At 34.0% G+C, this 18,312-nt stretch overlaps 1 long non-coding RNA gene across 1 annotated transcript; it reads left to right on the forward strand.

Annotated features, from left to right (window-relative positions):
- Nucleotides 1-6,997: 6,997 nt before the first annotated feature.
- Nucleotides 6,998-7,785, forward strand: LOC128246571 (uncharacterized). The gene is made up of 3 exons (XR_008263284.1): nt 6,998-7,043; nt 7,222-7,437; nt 7,757-7,785. It is a non-coding gene; the product is annotated as an uncharacterized LOC128246571 (long non-coding RNA).
- The last annotated feature ends 10,527 nt before the right edge of the window (nt 7,786-18,312 follow it).

An 18,312-nucleotide genomic window follows, 5' to 3' on the forward strand; every position in this document is an offset into this window, starting at 1 on the left:
AACGATGGAATAACAGTAAAATAACATTAAAACATAGTAACTATATAATTATACATTTCATTTATACTTATATATTAAACATGTTATTTCAGTAAATCTTCTACACAAATAATACAGTCAGTGGAACTACTTGATTTTTGCTCATTTTTGTGTCTGCCGTTATCGAGGTCGGTCAATAAATTTGTGATAGCTCTTTTAATTGCAATATTCCACTGTTTTATTTATTTTATCTCCTGGTTTGTACAATTATCAAATAATTATAAGACTTTATGATTGCTTAGTATTTGAAGCCTTTTTAGGTGATTGACTCGTACCTTGGATCCGTTGTCTAGTGGAACCACATTTCAATTTCATTTAAGGGGTCAAAGCTTGATTCCCCGTCGCGTGTGGGTGGGGGGTGTCCCGTGTGACATTGATTTACACTGGAGCACGTCAAATAATCGAGATAGCTGCTTTAAGTAGGGTTATAATCTGTTTGTGCACTTTGATCCAAAAACGTGAAATGACTAACAATCTATCCGAGCACTCACCTTATAGGCCTTGCCGGAGTGCGAGTATAAATAAGCTTTCAAACCCACCCCTAACTTACGTTGCATGCGTACCTACTTGAGTACTTGATATTACTCTTAATGTTTCAAACGTATTTATGCGGACATCCTATCTCATAAAGGTCGCAGCTCATAAGTGTTTATAGGCGGAAGAAGTGCTTGAACTGAAGATAAATGCCATTTACATGTACTTGTTGAAATATGGACGCAATATTCAGTAAAATAATTAAAAACCGTTCAACAAAGAAAATTCGAAATATATTTTGATTGTAAACTATTTTTTTTTTGTTAATTATTTACGGTCCAAACATTTCTTGATTTTAGAAGTTTACATAGACTTTTCTCAGAAATGCTTAAACAATTCATTTTGTATCCTTGACTTTTTACAAATGATTCAAAAACAAGTATCAACACCTGTAAATGTGATTGCATACAATTAACAATATTCTGAATAATATGCAATATGTAGAAACGATTGTTTTGGTAAAGGTAAATAATGTGCACATTCAGTTGAGTGTAAAAAGGGCGATATAACACAAAATGGGGAACCAGAAGTGGAATCTGATGTCAATAACGCAGTCGGATCATTATAAGGATGTTTCCAACAACACAAACATAAAAAACCCCTAAAAGGACCTGCTGTTTTACGTGGCGTTGAAGCACAAAATGTACCCCCATAAACATTTATGAACCTGTGAGGGTAGATATAACGTGAAATCCGGAACTCAGCTTTCAAGCGTTTTCATTGGCTATAATCTTCTGGAGAGAAAATATTTTGCTCATGTCTAAAACGACGGAGGTTTGAACCGAAAGGCTAACCAAAAACATAGACACGCAATACTACAAAATAACACAGTTTACATATACTTTAATTAGTTGCCTGTAACTAAAATAAGTTTTTCTTCGGGCTTTTATACACTCATCGGCATCGTTTACAAATAAGACGGATGCTGCGATAGTAGCAACAGAAATGGAACAACAGCAAAATAAAACTACTTAATATTAAAACATATTTTTTTAAAACGAATGGCATGATAGGGTTGTAAAATATGTCGAACATCTGTATGACTATAGAAGAAATCTTTTTATGACTTTTACGTCGTATCGAGACTTTACGATCTTGGTATATAGGGTTTATTAAATATCATACTTTAATCCGCAATATTCCTGATGACTGGAAAACCAGTTTGAAAAAAGAAGGCATAAAATACAACACACCAGATAACTTGATAAAATTGAGGAAAATACATAAGAAAATAGTAAAACAGTCGACAAACAGTCAAGCATTTTATAATACAACTTGAACCTGAAAATAGAACTCGAGAAGAACATCGGCAATCTCAATTTGAACTAAACTCTATAAAATGTAAAAAAAAGTGTACACACAGTCGCTGAACCTAAATATAGATACGAAATTTCGGGAATTCAAATGCAAAAAGAGTGTGAATATCCTTCTAAATAATAACAAGCTTAACACGTACAATATTGTTGCATCCAGGCTATGTGATTTTTGTCTAATAAAAATCAACTCAAAAATCCAAATGTTTGGGAATGTCATATATATTTTGCAGGTGTTTTGGGGTTAATTTAGAATATTCATAACAAATTCGTTTAATAAAGTTAGCTTAAGAGAAATACCATACAAAACTATTCCCTTTTGTGACTTAATGCCAAAAAAAAATTTGGTTATCAAATAATTTCATGATACTTTTAGGAAAATATTTCATCTATAAATAAAAAACGGAAGGATACCAAGTTGTGCCATGTTTGTCCAATATGTTGGTTAACGACTAAAATAGAGAAAACAATAGCAACGATGAAAACTAAAATCAACACCTTCAACAGACAATATCAACAATTAGAAGTCTTATTATTTTAGTTTAACAGAAATATCTACAAAGTACTGTGCTTTATAAGATCTTATCTTATATATATATATATAAAACAAGATATGTCTATCAAGGATTATTAGGTACCGCCTTGGAACGGTCTGTCCAATGTTAATTTACTGGAGTTTAAGCCAGTTTACGTGCACAAAACTCACTCTTATCCAAACAATCCTGAATAAAGTTAAAACGTAAATGGTAAATCTTATTAAATTATGCATTAACCAAGTTATTTTTAGTTGTTGCTGTGGAAAATAATGCTAATCGGGTTCGACAAACAAAGAGTTAGATCAATATAAACTTGTTAACATTGATATCATTTGTTATAACGCTTTGTATTACATGATATACATACATATTTCGTTTGTATTTTTTGCATGAATGTACATTTGGGCAATAAAAACAGAAACCAGAAGAGTGTTGCTGTAATATAAACACTAAACACCACCCCTGCCTCCAAACCCGGAAAACACAAATTGGCTCAACCTATCAACAAGCATCTGTCAAAAAGTGTAGTTATTTTAACAGATTATAAAACGTTTTTATTTGAAACAGCAAAAATGTATTTACTAAATTACAAGTGAATCTGCTTCAAAATAACCATACTGAGTTGATACATACATTTCAATAATACACTCCTTGATAAAATTTGGAAAAAAAAGTTACATCCCCCAGCAATAATTGTATCATTTAATTGCATTTTTTTATCAAAGGATATATTTTGTTAAACTAATTACTATCTTAAAGAAATGCTAAAACATTTACCTTAAAGGTATGTTTATTTAATTTGATCTAGTTGATGTCAGAACAAACAATTATTTTCCATTATCAACTAATTGATCACCGTTCTATCCATAATTTGTTTAATTTACGAAAACTTTGAATTCATAGAACATTTTTATTGTCTGAGGATTTTTGTTGATACGAAGAACAATGAACGTGAGTACTGGTTTATATCATTACTGACCGTTTCAAGGCGGTACGTAACAATCCTTGATAAACATAACCTTTTTATATAATATAAATGCACTGTGTTGTTTGTGGAGTTTTGTGCTGTTGTTTCATGTTTCTTGTTTGTGTTGTTTTGTTTTTGTGTTCTATGTCTTTGGCGTCTGTATTGTATTCCTTCGTCTGCAGATAAAGCCGGGATCCATTATCATAGAAGTACTTGGAGTTTACCTGTTAGTTTATTATTATTTGTTTTATTATTACGTTTCTTCAAGGCAATGCATGCTTTGGTAAAATTTACCATTTGCGTTTTTACTGTATTCGGGTTTGTTTGGACAAGAATTAGGTTGTGCACATAAACTTATTAAAACCCCCAGTAAATTTACATTTTACTGACCGTTCCAATGTGGTACCTAACAATCCTTGACACCCCAACCCTTTTGTTATCAAGTATATATGTACTGTGTTGTCTGCTGAGTTTTGTGCTGTTGTTCCATATGCCTCTGGTTTGTGGATGTTTCTGTGTTCTATGTCCTTGGCGTTTGCCCTGTTCTATTAATGTCATTATAAATTTTATTCAAACACTTTTTAATCAAACTAAACAACATATGGTAACTGTAAAGACATACACTCTTCAGAATGTAAAAATAAATCATGAGCATAATTTAGTGATGTTTAAAAAGAACTTCCCCTTGCATGTGTCCAATAGTTGACTTAAGTTTTATGTTTTTTCTTATCAAAACCATACTATGGTATATATTAATTTCGACATTTAAGGTCCTGTTTAAGGCTGTGCTGTTCGGACTTCTGTTTACTATTGACAGGTATTTTCTGTAGATTTGCCATGTTTCACAATAAACGGCAGTTACATAATGAACGTCTGAAGGTTTCAATGTTTCATAATGAAAGACTGTAGGTTGCCATGTTTCATAATAAACGGCAGTTTCACAATGAACGTTTGTATGTTGCAATGTTTCATTATGAAAGACTGTAGGTTGCCTTACATTTTTGTAACTTTTTGCAAAAATATTGTTCCATTATAAACGGCAGTTTCATAATGAGCGTCTGATAATTTCAATGTTTTATTATAAAAGACTGTAGGTTGCCATGTCTCACAATGAACGGCAGTCCTATAATGAAAGTCTGAAGGTTTCAATGTTTCACAATGAAAGACTATAGGTTGCCATGTTTCAAAATGAACGGCAGTTTCATAAAACCATCAGCATGCGAAGAAATGAAACAATTGCTCTAATTATCAATATACAGAAGAAAGATTATTCAATAAAATTGCCTTTAACAAATTCGAATACAATCTTGACTTTAATCTCTGTTGGACAATGGAAACATGTTCTAATACATTCTATTTATTTATCCGTTTTAGTTAGCCTAGTATATGAATAAACCAAATTTCTGAATTGATCATAACATATTTTTAGTGTGATGATCATTTATAAAAAGAAATAAACAACAAAAAACTCAGCTTTACGGAAAACGTTTGAAACAACTTATCTTCCTGAATCACTTTAATATCATTTGCAATTGTATTAAGAGATTTATTAAGATATATTTTGGATGTTTAGAAAATGATATTTTACACAGGAAGCATCAAACAATTTGGGAGTGAAAATACATTTTAATATCTTGACTTAATTTCGTTTTGAATATCACAGTAAATGCAGTGGCGTGCGCTGACCGAAATTAAAAGTATAAATGTATGTTCCAAATACGATTACGGTCGAGGAGTTGATTTATTTATCCCAGATTCTACTGTTCAAGGAACAAAATGAAGGTAATCAATCTAAGTTAACCTTACCTTCTTGTAGGGCGATCCGGACAAGTGTTGAATTCTGTACTGACCGCTAATTGTGATCAGATATTATTTTTGCATTTTTTGCCAGTATTTGGTCAAAAAAGGGTTTGATACATCATTTCTTACCAAACACTGAAGCATATTCATGCTCAGTTCAGCTGTTTTCTACAGCATCGACCTCATATAGTCAAATTATAGTGACGAGAATCATGACTTGAATTAAATAATGAAGTAATGTTTGATAAATGCCAACTTCAATCCATAAAATAAGCCACCTTTTAACCAAATAAGCAATTTTGTAAAATTTCCAAAATGCGAGACACCTTGTTTTTACCGAAAGTCGTAATTTTGATTGAATTTATTGAAACCGATCATAAACCGGTCGATATACAGTATAAAAGTCCACGCATACGTAACTTCCCTTACAAAAAAAATTGAACAGCGCAGGAAAAGTATAATTAATTATAATATAATTGGCGATGAAAATATAGGTGCGGTCGCGAAAAGATTTTTTTTTCACATTTCAAAATAATACCTGAGTAATTCCGAGAAACGAAACATCGATTTGGTGTGGCCTTATTATTCCTCATAAATAATAATCTGTGATTTTTTTATACGAAACTGCGCTAAATTTGACCAAAATGACTTACTTCATTTAATCTAACAGCACCCTGTTCGTTTTCATCGTTTGATAGTTTTAGGGAAATGGGCTTTAATTCAAAAACAGCAACACGGACATGAATACAATTCGATACACTTCATATAGTTTGCCTAAAATGGATGAAAACGATAAGTTCATTAGGATATGATCGACCGTTATTGCTGATGTACCCGCGAAAAGTATAATATAAATATCGAACAATGTGTCCTTCAATAAAGACATTCCGTTAAAAACTATTCCGGACAATGAAGAACAAACCTTCATACCATTTCCTCTGTTTTTTCTTGCAGAGTGTCATGTACAAACCTTGCGAATAAGTACTTGGTAAACATCCACCTTGATGGTGATTGTGATGATTCCAACATAGACAGATGCTTGGAGAGAATTGTCGAGAAACTTTGCAGACCGTCTTCAGCTGTAAATTGTTTTCTGAAATATAAGGTATGAATATACTATAAAAAAGCTATTCACTGGGCTGATCGTTCAGAACTTTGTTAAAGTAAACAGCGTTGTTAACGGTGTCGTTTTAAGCTTTAAAGTCTTTACTGCTCAAAAAATTAACAGGGATATACTTTTGATCTACAGTACTTCTAACAAGATTAAGACAACGGTTTCAGCTGGACTTGTTTTATTTAAATATATTAACTTATAATCAAAATCTTGTTAATCGTGCTGTTAACTTTAAAAATGTTCTGAACAAATCGGCCGAATGTCTTTTTTTGGATACTCCGAACGCTAGTTAATCAAATGTATTGGACACATGAGATGAATGTGTCAATTCAATGCAGGTAAAATACTGTCCCTGTTTAAATGCAACTGTTCCTATTTGTTGTTTTTTGGAATCATCTGATTGCAATTCGTTTATTATCATTAATCACAGACACAAACTGAAGCATATATATTTAATATTAAACATGAAGAGTTTATGGAAAAATAGCATCCATTATTCGAATTACCATATCAAAGAGTATTTAAAAAGGTATCATATAGATTCAAGTTTGAGTAAAAAATATTTTGTTTTTATAAATTCAGCAATTTGGAAAGCTAAGGTGAAAATAATCAGTTTGTTCATTACTCATATTCATATGTATTGTCATTTTAGCATGTCGTAAATGTGAAAGTGGTTTATCTGTTGGTTTAACACTGTTGACGAATATTTTAGGTCGTGGGTGATTTTCAGGCCGTTTTTGGTAACCTTTTTTATTTTTCTCAAAGTTTAGAATTAAATAGATTTTCAAATTAGTTTAATTTACTGATCATATCAATGTTAAAAGTAGTAATTATTATATTATATCATTCAATTTAAAATTAAAGATTACCGTATGGCTATTAAACACAATTACATTTATTTCTATTATTCTTCTACAGCCCTGAATGTTCGGAATGCTATCATTCTCGATCGGCGAATAAATAGCATAGGAAGGTTGGGGTTTCGTAAAGTACAAACTATCCCACTTCTCGACTATGGCGTTTTCTGCAAGTCAGTTCTCAAAGTCGAAGATGCATTGGTTGAAAATGTCAACGAAACACTCCTTATGTACGATTTAGAAGCCCTCTGGATAGAGGTTAACATAGAATTCACCGGTAAGTGTTCAAAACGGTAGGACTATTTTCGTTGTGGTAAATAGAAACAATAACCATGTATTGATTGAACTACAAAGAAAAACATGTTCATCAGCTCTATCTATTATATAAAAACACCTACAGCGCAGACCGCTACAAATAATTCTAACCTAGGTCATATTTACTGTTCGGTTACACACTTGATTCAATTAAGTTTTAAAGTCAGTCTATTTTACCCCCGAAATACTTAAAGTACATAAAGGTTCGTTGTTCTAACTTTTAAGCTGTCACACCAATGGTACTTTTCAAGAGTAATGATTGAAACACCTTTTCCCACTAGGCTTGAACGGCACTGAAGTAATTGACCTCTGGAGGCGAGAGGCGGAGTCTGTACTGCAGATAATCGGAAGTGGCGTCCACTTGGTACCCCTTAAAGTCTCCGGGGATAAATCAGTAGGTTTGATAAAAAAGAATCTTATATATAGGAAACTTATACAATATGCCTATACAAACTACATGCATTAAACTTTAAAAAAATATAATTGCTTTAGCTTTGTGGTGTGCCGTGTAAATTATCCTATAGATACCATGGCGATAAACAATCAGCAGATATGTTGGATAACTAATCGTATTCCGTGTTTATCGTACCGGTATAATATCGTATGTACACGCTTACACTTATTGTCATTCAATTGAAATTTAAAAGAAATGGAATCATATCACTATTGGTTTGTGATAATTGTATTTCACTATGCATGAGGTATATGTATTTCAAGAAACGCTATATTTTCACACGTTGTCTGGAAATAAACAACTATATGCTTCAGGCACATTTCTTTGCCACACTAACTACCACCCAGATCGAGTCGATATTTTTTCTGAACCCTCTTTTTGACGAAAATGGCGACAGGGTCAAAGTGAATATCAAGACAGTGTTGCAACTTCTACCCCCGACGCCAGCACAGACGTAATCTTCAAAACAAAATAAATACTTTGCATTGGCCGCTTGCGAACAAATGTAAAACTAATAATAAAATGCATCCTTAAAAACTTTGGATATTCGTGTTTTTTTGTGTTCGATTTGTACAATCAGACTGTACCTTTGATTTTGCAACTTTGTAAACAAGAGCGTGCACATCTCATAACGTTATCAGCGCCGTGTGTCGTTGTTAAAACATAAAGATTTAAAGCTTAATTTGAGTATCGCATCAACAAGCGTACAAGCAAATAGCGTAGGATAAAGAATTTCTATAGAATACATAGCGTCTGTCATTCCTAAAATTAACATTGTTTAAAGTTCCAAATCTTCAGATGATATACAGAGCGGCTACAAGCCTATGATAACTCATAGATCAAAAATAAAGTCTCCGATAAAGCACAGTAAACAACGGCCTGGTTATATACATAGCAACACCAGATTACATGGTAATTCATAGAGCAGCACTTAACCGCCTGATATTTCGCACATTTAAATGGCACCGAAGTATCAAAGCGTCTGATAATACACAAAGCAATTTCAAAGGATAAGATGATACGAAAGTAGCACATCATCACCTGATGACAAAGGGAGCAGCACCAAAATGCCTGCAAATACAAAATCAATAACAATACCATAGCGCTAGATAATAAAAATCGCAATAACATATCGCCTCAAAGTGCACAGAACTGTACCTAGGCGCCATATTCATAGGACAGTACCAATGCGCCTTATGATAAAACTAACACCACCAAAGCATTTGATAAAACATAAAAAGGCAGTATCAAAGCATCAGCTAATACAAGTACCAGATACACGGTTATACTCTACTTATTAATTTCCATATAAATCCTATGCAAACAGCCAACACTTTAAATAGAAAATGATGTCAAGTGTCTGACAACCAGACAGTTCTTGAAAATTTAGTTAAACCGGATGTCAGAAAGATCTTGTTCCAGCAAAGAAGTATTTTATCTCCGAGATATTTATGAATTTTGTTCTCTCTGTGTGTAGGTATAGGATCTAATGGAAAGAATAACAAGTATAGAGTATGTGCATCACTCAGACATCAACAACATATACATCTGAAGCAGCATTCTCCATCTCAGATAGAGAGGACATCCGGTTTTTTTTTTTTTTTTTTTTTTTTTTTTTTTTTTTTTTTTGGTGGTGGGGCTTAGTAATAACGTACATACAGATCAGTAGCAAAGCGCATTATAAAATACATATCAGTATCAAAACGTTTGATAAACACACAACTGTTAAAATCCATCTGTAAATATATGTAGCTGTATAGCAGTACCAAAGCGTATAAAGATACCACACTCCTAACAAAGCGTTCAAATAAACCTAGGTCACAAATCATCTGATCATACAACAGAGAAGTGTTTGAAGATACACAGAACAAAAACAAAGCGCCTGTTTATACTAACATGAGTAACAAGGCGTGAATAATAAACATATCAGTTTCAACGCACCTGATAATACAACATATCAGTAACAATGACCTCAGATGAGACCGCCCCAGTCAACTTTAAGGTAAAAAACTAACAAAAAATCGGCAATGGTAGCATGGGACTCAAATACATGCAATGAAGGACAGAGCGATCATTCAATCTGAAAATGTGTAATCTTTTGGCTTATATCTTTAAGTAATTTATTTACAGAGTATCCAACCTACATGGACATTCCTTTATATCAACATTAAAATGCTATTTTTTCAACTTTTATACGATGGTGATGTTGATTCTATAAAACTGAGAAGATACAACATATAAATGGCCGACAAATATTATGAATATTTGCTTCCACCACAGTGACTAACAAAATATTCACAATGATATAATTCTTAACAATTATATAATAATGCAATTTACTTTACATTTTACATTTACTTACAATACCATAAATAGCAAATTTCATGAGTAAAATCATTCCTTAATGAAACATCTGCATTGGATTAGTGTAAATATACCGAATATTTGAATTCATATCGAAACATATGACGATGTAATAAACCGACAGCTGACTCAACTGAACATTCAAACTTATTTTCTGATATAAAATGAGGTCAAATATATGGTGTCGTGTTTATGCGGGGCGCGATTTTAAATGCCGCACCGAACTATGTTAATACGATCATATTGTAGCAATCAGGGAAAATAGACGTATCATAAGGAAGGGTTACTAAGATATACACCATAATCTGAAATCGGATTACATATTTAATAGAAAATTAAGGTTAAGTAATCGCCAGTAGTGCTCCAATGAACAAAAGCGGTAATCCCATCATTTGTAAATAAAACTATTTATATGTGTGTTTGTATTTGTGTGTGTGGTGTTTGTATTTGTCACTTGGGCACATTACCTAGTGGTATTTTTTGAATAATTGACTTTCCCTGTAGTTTTGACCTTACTCAAGTTCCCTTAATGTTTGTTTTTTCTGCTAATGACGATTTCATTTGTTTGTCTTGAACACATTGCCTAGTGTCCGGCTTGAGCAAATCGAGTCTAGTCCTAATTTTTCGACTGAAAACTAGTTTTGACGGTGTTTCGTTGGTGGTGTAATGCACAACTGTGCGGTATAATAATAGAAAATTACTGAGTTTCAAGCTGAAATCGTCAGTTTCGCCACCTATAGCTCGCATAGCAGATTAAAATGTAGCATTGCACCTTTTAACGAGACCATTTGTCGATGGTTTTGCAATGGCTATTTTAATATGCTAAATAAGTAGTCGATTTCATTTCTATAACTTCTGGCCATTTGCTATGTGCATCGAAAATTACCATAAACCTTCGTCCTAAAAGTAGGCCAGCAAATTGACGTGTATTCGTTCCCAGCTGGAACTCGGCCATTCCAACGGATGCAGGTAAACATGTGCTGGTTGTCTTTGTTCCATTTGACACCCATTACATCTTTTGACCAGAGATTCAATGTCACCATCAATACCAGGCCACCATATGTAACTTCTAGCCAGTCCTTTCATTTTGACAATCCCAGGATGCCCTGTATGAACGGTGTCTAATACCTTAGACCGTAATTTGATTGGAATTACTACCCGGTTTCCCCACATCAAACAACAATGATGAATGGCGACTTCATTACTACGCTAGAAATAGCTTTTCAACAGAGGGTCATTAAGCGTTTTGTCACAGCCGTTTTCTACATAACTGAAAACACACGATAACAGACGCTCGCGCTGAGTTTGTCTGCGAATCTGAGAACTTGTGACCGTTAACTGATCAGTTTGAGAGGTGTAAAACACTTCTTCAATATCATTGTCATAATTTTCAGCGGTGTGCGGTGACGGCAATCTAGACAAGCCATGTACGTTCGTATGTTGCTTAGTATTCTTGTACTCGACATCGTAATGAAACCCCGACAAGTACAACGCATATCTATGAACACGTACCGCGGTGGTAACCGGTATGCTTTTACCAGGGTTAAAAATCGAAGTAAGTGGCTGGCAATCTGTCACTAGAGTAAAATTATTGCAATACCAATACGTGTTAAAACGTTTTACTGCTCAGTAAATCCCTAACGCTTCTTTGTTTATTTGCGCATACTTACGTTCCGTCTTTGTCAAGGAACGCGACGCGAATGCTATTGGCTTTTCGGAACCGTCCGGCATAACATGTGACAATATACCGGAAATACCGACAGGGGATGCGTCCGTTGCGAGCAGTACCGGAAGTTCCGGATTGTAATGTGTTAGGACGGGCTCTGATGTGATCAGGCGCTTCGAATCATTAAACGCCCTGTCACATTTCTCTGACCATTTTTAATTTTTCTGGAGAAGTGCGTTTAAAGGACTTACAACGGTTGCAAGATTTGGCAGAAATTGGTGATAGTAGTTTAAAACCCCAAGATAAGCACTCAATGAAGTTACATCATGTGGTACAGGCGTATCCAGCACTGACTTACTCTTTTCGTTACATTTCCACAATCCTATTTTATCAATGTCATGACCACAATATGTAACCTTGTCCTGAAGGAATTGACACTTATCTGTGTTAACTTTTAATTCATTGTCTCTACAGCGTGATAACACTTTTTCAAGGTTTTCGTAGTGCGATTGATCACTGTCTCCTGTGCGACACAGACCGGTTATAGCGATGTGTATTGATTGCCAGTAACTCATTGCTGTCGTCGTCGACCTCCATTTTCGTGATTTTCTGTCCCTGTGACAGATTAGCAAAAATGTCATCCACACGTGGAAGTGGATTTTGTCGACCTTCAGCGCCTGGTTGACCTTCAAATCTCCGTAAATCCTGACATCTCTCAAAACTGGTACGATTGGTGTAGTCCATAATTATACCTTGTCTTTCAAGGTTGTCAAGTTTTTTTTTTCGATTTTCGGTTTCATTGAAAACGGAACCGACCTTGCTTTCATGAACTTGGGTGTGGCATCGTCTTTCAGCGTTAATTTCGCCTTTCAAATACAGAATCATATTTATTCATCATTACAGTAGGGTTTGCCCAGTTTGAAATTTCCGAAAAATTGTTTTAAGTTTAGTTCCGAAATAATGGTAACTGCAGACCTAGTGTCCAGCTTCATTTCAACCTGTTTTTCATTGATGATTGGATATAGAAGAATTTTCGATGTTCTCTCGCTGGTCACCTCGTTAATGACATACACACTGTCATTTTCCGTTTACATTCACTTTTCTGGGGCTTAGACATATAGTTCTTATGTGTCCCTTTTCACTGCAATTATGGCGTATTGCATTCTTTAGTATACACTTGTCAGACTGGTGGTTCGATTTACCACAATGTATGCACCGTGTATTGCAATATTTCCCTTTTTGTTGTGGCTTCAATGTAACGTCTTTACGGTATTGTCGTTTACTAGGTGGTTTCCTTCTTCCTATTTTATTTACATTTGAACTTCCTGATGCCGTATAATGTAATTCAGCTGCGTCTTTGCAATCTGTTTCCATCGCAGTGGCGATTTCGCAAGCTTAAGTCAGCCGTTGACAATAGCTTCCTTTGTGTCGCTTCATCCTTTAACCCACAAACAAACCTATAACGTAATGTATTTTCGAGATTATCATTGAATTCACAATGTGCTGCTTATCTCATTATAGCGGCTGTGAAATCACAAATAGATTCACCTGTCGCCTGATAACATTTATAGAAACGGAACCGTTCCGTAATCACCAGAGGTATTGAACATAATTGTTTCTTCAATAATTGACAAAGTTCCTAGTAAGTCTTCTCTGCTTGCTTTTGGGGTGATGTTAAGTTCCTCAACAATGCATACGTCTTCTTCCCCAACAGAGTTAATAAAGCGGCAAACTTTTTCTCGTATCCATTACTATTTACTACAAAGTACATCTGTAAACATTCCTCATATAAAATCCACGATTCACTGTCACTGTTGAATGCGTTTAAAGTTCCAATTAACCATCTTAATTATTATCCAGAATTTCACGCACAAATGGATAAAATTCCTGAAATAATAATAAGTTTTCGTTAAACATCCTCGTCGCCAATATGTTGTGTTCTCAACAAGAAATAACAACAGTTTACGGTTTATTACTAGTACTAGAGAACAGTCATTGAGAACTAAATTACTGCGATAGCATGCAGCATGTAGTAGTACATAGGCGTGGCTATGGTTATCAGCAAGAGGTGTCGCTATTGGCTAAAGTTAAATACACAACAACATTATCTTGCAAATCAACTACAGATTACAATAATATTTGCTTAGGTGACCAGAAAGTGAAAGTTGCTTATTGGAATATGTTTTGTTGCGCGTATGGCTTTATCATTCGGTCGAATTATGGACTGAAGTTTTGATACCTAGATACTCAAGTGTTTATCGTCTCCACACTCGTCGCACCAAATGTATACAGTTCTGATGTCTGTCATAGTACACGTGTATAACTTCTTGACATCTTGTTCTTTTTTTCGTTTGCCTTTGTTTGTCCACATGGTCATTTAGAGATTGAGAGCACTTGAAAATATGTACACGAAACATCAGTGGGCTTAACATCTCTCGATGGATTAAGGCCAGCTACGTCGCCTGCTATCGCATATAGCATGTACTCGTTTTCGTTTGAAGATAAACATTTGAATTGCTCACTTTTCACTATTTATTTGCGTTGCAATATGAGTATCTATTATTTACAGGTGACTTTTTTATGGACTTGTCACTGTAGTTTTCATTGAATTATAGCTACAACGATATATCCGCATGCTGTAAATTACCACATGAAATCCTACAGTTTAACTTCTTTATTTAATCAGTTGACTTACTCATGATAAGTCACAATGTGTTCACTGTGTTGACAATGTTATGAGATTATTGTGTTTCGAAAAAATTGAGTTAGTTAGCTAACTAAATCATAAAAAACTGTAATTAGGAATGGATATTGCAAATTATCCGTAGTCCAGTCGTTAATGATGATATTGATTTTGTCGTTGTTTCTATATTTTATTGAATGTCGAAATTGTAGAAATATTATTGTCAAAAGTTATATTTACCGCTAGACTTTATTAGATAAGCTGTAAGTCAATCGATAAAAACCCTTCTTGTCAAATGAGAGCTAAGGACTTGCCTAGCTCCCATGTTTTACACACTAATTTGACTGAATATGTTGGCTTTGCATTTGCATCCTAACGAGACGATTTCAGTGCATTCAGCGCTTATATTACCTGTGAGCAGAGAAATTACACGGACAAGCCAAGTAGCCAAATATCTGTTTGAAAGGCAACACAAAACCTAACTGTTGTTACTTTTGTTTTTACTGTTTTTTGAGGACCCGTCATATGAGCAATGTCAATGTAATCCTTGGTAAGACTGTTGTCTGTTATAGCTTTCCTGCTCAGGTTTTCTACACCAAAAGCAATCGTGTATCATTGGAATTAATACTTTAAATATTATGAAGTATATTTCATTTTTTATTGGAATAAGCTCTAGGAAAGAGATTCCTCGAAATATCCGATACACAAAACTGCTCATTCGGTTAGTTTTCACCGGCATAAGCGTGAAGACCATATACACGATATTTTGCGAAAGATCTTTGCTAAGACCGGAACTTTGTGAGCACAATCTTCTTCGATATGCAAATATATGTGACAATAAGCACGTTTGATTCATAAACTTTTGCAATATATTTACTATTGAATGGTAGAAATGATCTGCATTGTTTAAAACATTAATATTATGTAAATTGTTCTCTATGTGGCATTTATTTTTAGCCCTGATTACCGAATATTAATTGCTAGTCAAACTCATCTGGCTAAAACAAACCGCGAAAAATAAAGAAACTTCTTGTTTACATATGAGACCTTTGTCTTATTAAACTTGGTCAACTGATTCATACTTTGAATCTACAAAGACCATTCTTAACAAATACCTAGCAATTGTAAAGGGTACATGCTTTGGGGTACCACTACTAGACTTTGAATTTTGCAACGACCAGGTGATTACCGTCGTCTTGTACACAAACATTTGCATCAATCTTCAATTATATCCCGTCAAACACTGTTGGAAGGGGGTTTAATAGACTCAATACACTTAACGGTTGCGTGGTCGTTTAGCCATTTTTTTTTAAACAACCAACAACCCAATTATATAGATTTCGAGTTTTTTATCTGACAATTGGTAGATTTAACCATAATTATGATTAGTAATAAGAGTCTTCGGTATTTTTTTTAAAATTTACTCCTTTGGCTATATTTAGGTTTATAGAGCGAATTACACCTACAGTACAAAATATATCATTCTGACACTTGATACATAATTGGCATTATTTCCATTACATGAAGTATTGCCTAACACATTTGTAAGCCACTTTAAGATGATATAATTAACTTTGTACAGTAACCTTCTAGCACATTCTTTTTATTATTCTTGGCTTGACTTGTGAAACATAAACGTTACTTCCCTAAACCGATCAAAGACTTTTACAATATTTTTTATGTTGATATATGACTGGCTTGATTACAAACATTATGTTTCTTATACGATTAAATGTTTGTAATTTTTATTGGTATTTTAAATAACATTGCTAAATACCACTATTTTTCTTTTTCCACGTCTTCTAAGCAACACGTTGTGAGCCCCCGAGGTGCGATATACACCGCCGATAACACATATGTAAGCGAGTGGTTCTTGGACATTTTTGAAAGTTTTTATCCTGATGTTTAAAGGTCTCTGAATTATATTTTGCATAATAAACTTCAGCTTTGCTTACACTAAAATGATTATGCAACGAAAAGTTAAAATTAAATAATCTAACTGTATTTTTTTCGGCTCTGAATGAGGTGTTCAAAAGTGGTCGATTTTATGTCCGACAATAGTAGCTCTCGGAGGCTTCATAAGTTAACAACAATACCGGGAATCCTGTCCTGTTTAGAACTTTTTTTATTTCATCTCTGTGAAAGTTGATATGTAAAAAATGTAATATAACCTCTGGAGTCCGTCTAGTGTTTTTTGCCTATGCATAGTGTGATTGGTATTCCCAGCGGTAGTAAAATGTATCAATGTAAACAACAGGAAATGTTTGTAATTGTGTAACTAAAAAAAATCCTACCTGGTGAAAAGTATTCTACATTCTTGGATGTTCCAAGCAATCGGTTAACACCTACATGGCGAAGAAATCTAAAGGTTACGTGTTGTGACATAAGTTTCAGGTTGAAATGGGGAAAAACACCTGTATTATCTGCAAACACATAGCCATGAACTTAAGGTAAAGATTTACTTTTTATGGCAACTGAGTTTACCCTTACACTTACCCCTGTGTAGCTCAGATGACGGTTTGATAGTTTAAGGGAGGCAATTCATGCAGACCTTGACTGCACCTTTAAAATTACTTCCCTTAGACCATGGTCGGTTCACAAGTATACATGTTAAGTGATGTCATTTGTCAGGTAATATGTCGGGAAAAGATTTCACTACTTGATGAAAGTTTGAAAAGTTTAGTGGAAGCTTTTCTTTTACATTCTCCAAGTTAAGGAAACTATGATGGTCAGAATCGTTGCATTTGTTGTTTTAACAAATGTTTTCATTATCTTGTGTTGGCAATGTGTTGAAGATGTTAACTTGCATTTTGTTGATTTCATAGAATGAATTATGTATTTTCGTGGTTTGAGATTTTGGAGAACTGGTTTCAATAACAGCATTCTTTTCTAATTGTTCTTAATATTCAATGTTGCTTTCATGGTTTTGGGTTTTCAGTCATAACCAGAGTAAACAGCATTCACTGTGGTAGCTGTGGGTGAGAGAAAATGGAGTTCAGTCCCTTAGACTTGGTAGGTGATATAAGTGGACTGTGTTTATGTGTGTAACAGACTGCACAAATTGCTAGGTACACCTGTCGGGGTTCGAACCCACGAACTTTTGCTCTGCAGGCGGGCACTCTGTGGTTGAGTGGTCTCTTATCATTTATACAGATGATAGTTTAAACACCATTTTCTTGTTTCGATATTGTCAAATGAAAGTATACTTTGCGAAATTAAGATGATTTAGTCATTTTGATGGTAAAAAATGTTTCAACAATTAAAACATATACACATTATATATAAGTATGTATTACCAGGCCCCAAATTCTCGAATCTTCGTAAGTCCCTTATAACATGATATGGCTTAGCTCACTATTTTTGTTTTTCTATAATATGCATTATATTAAATTCTTTAGAAAGTTTAAGACGTTAAATAGAGAGATCTGTATGATTATCAAAATAAACAATTCAATATTTATCAAAATCGATTATAATTATGTATTTTGGCTTACTGAAATAAGGTACTTAATTTTGTTTCATAGACACTGAGACTTTTGACCTGTATTGATATTTCTTTTGTAAAGACGAATGCTTTTTATGGTACTACATCTCTCATTATATGTTGTAATGGATATATGGATTAGTATCCAATTTTATGTTCTATGGCGGGATTTTATAAAGACTAAAT

The sequence above is a fragment of the Mya arenaria genome, chromosome 9, assembly GCF_026914265.1.
Source record: "Mya arenaria isolate MELC-2E11 chromosome 9, ASM2691426v1".
NCBI lineage: Eukaryota > Metazoa > Mollusca > Bivalvia > Myida > Myidae > Mya > Mya arenaria.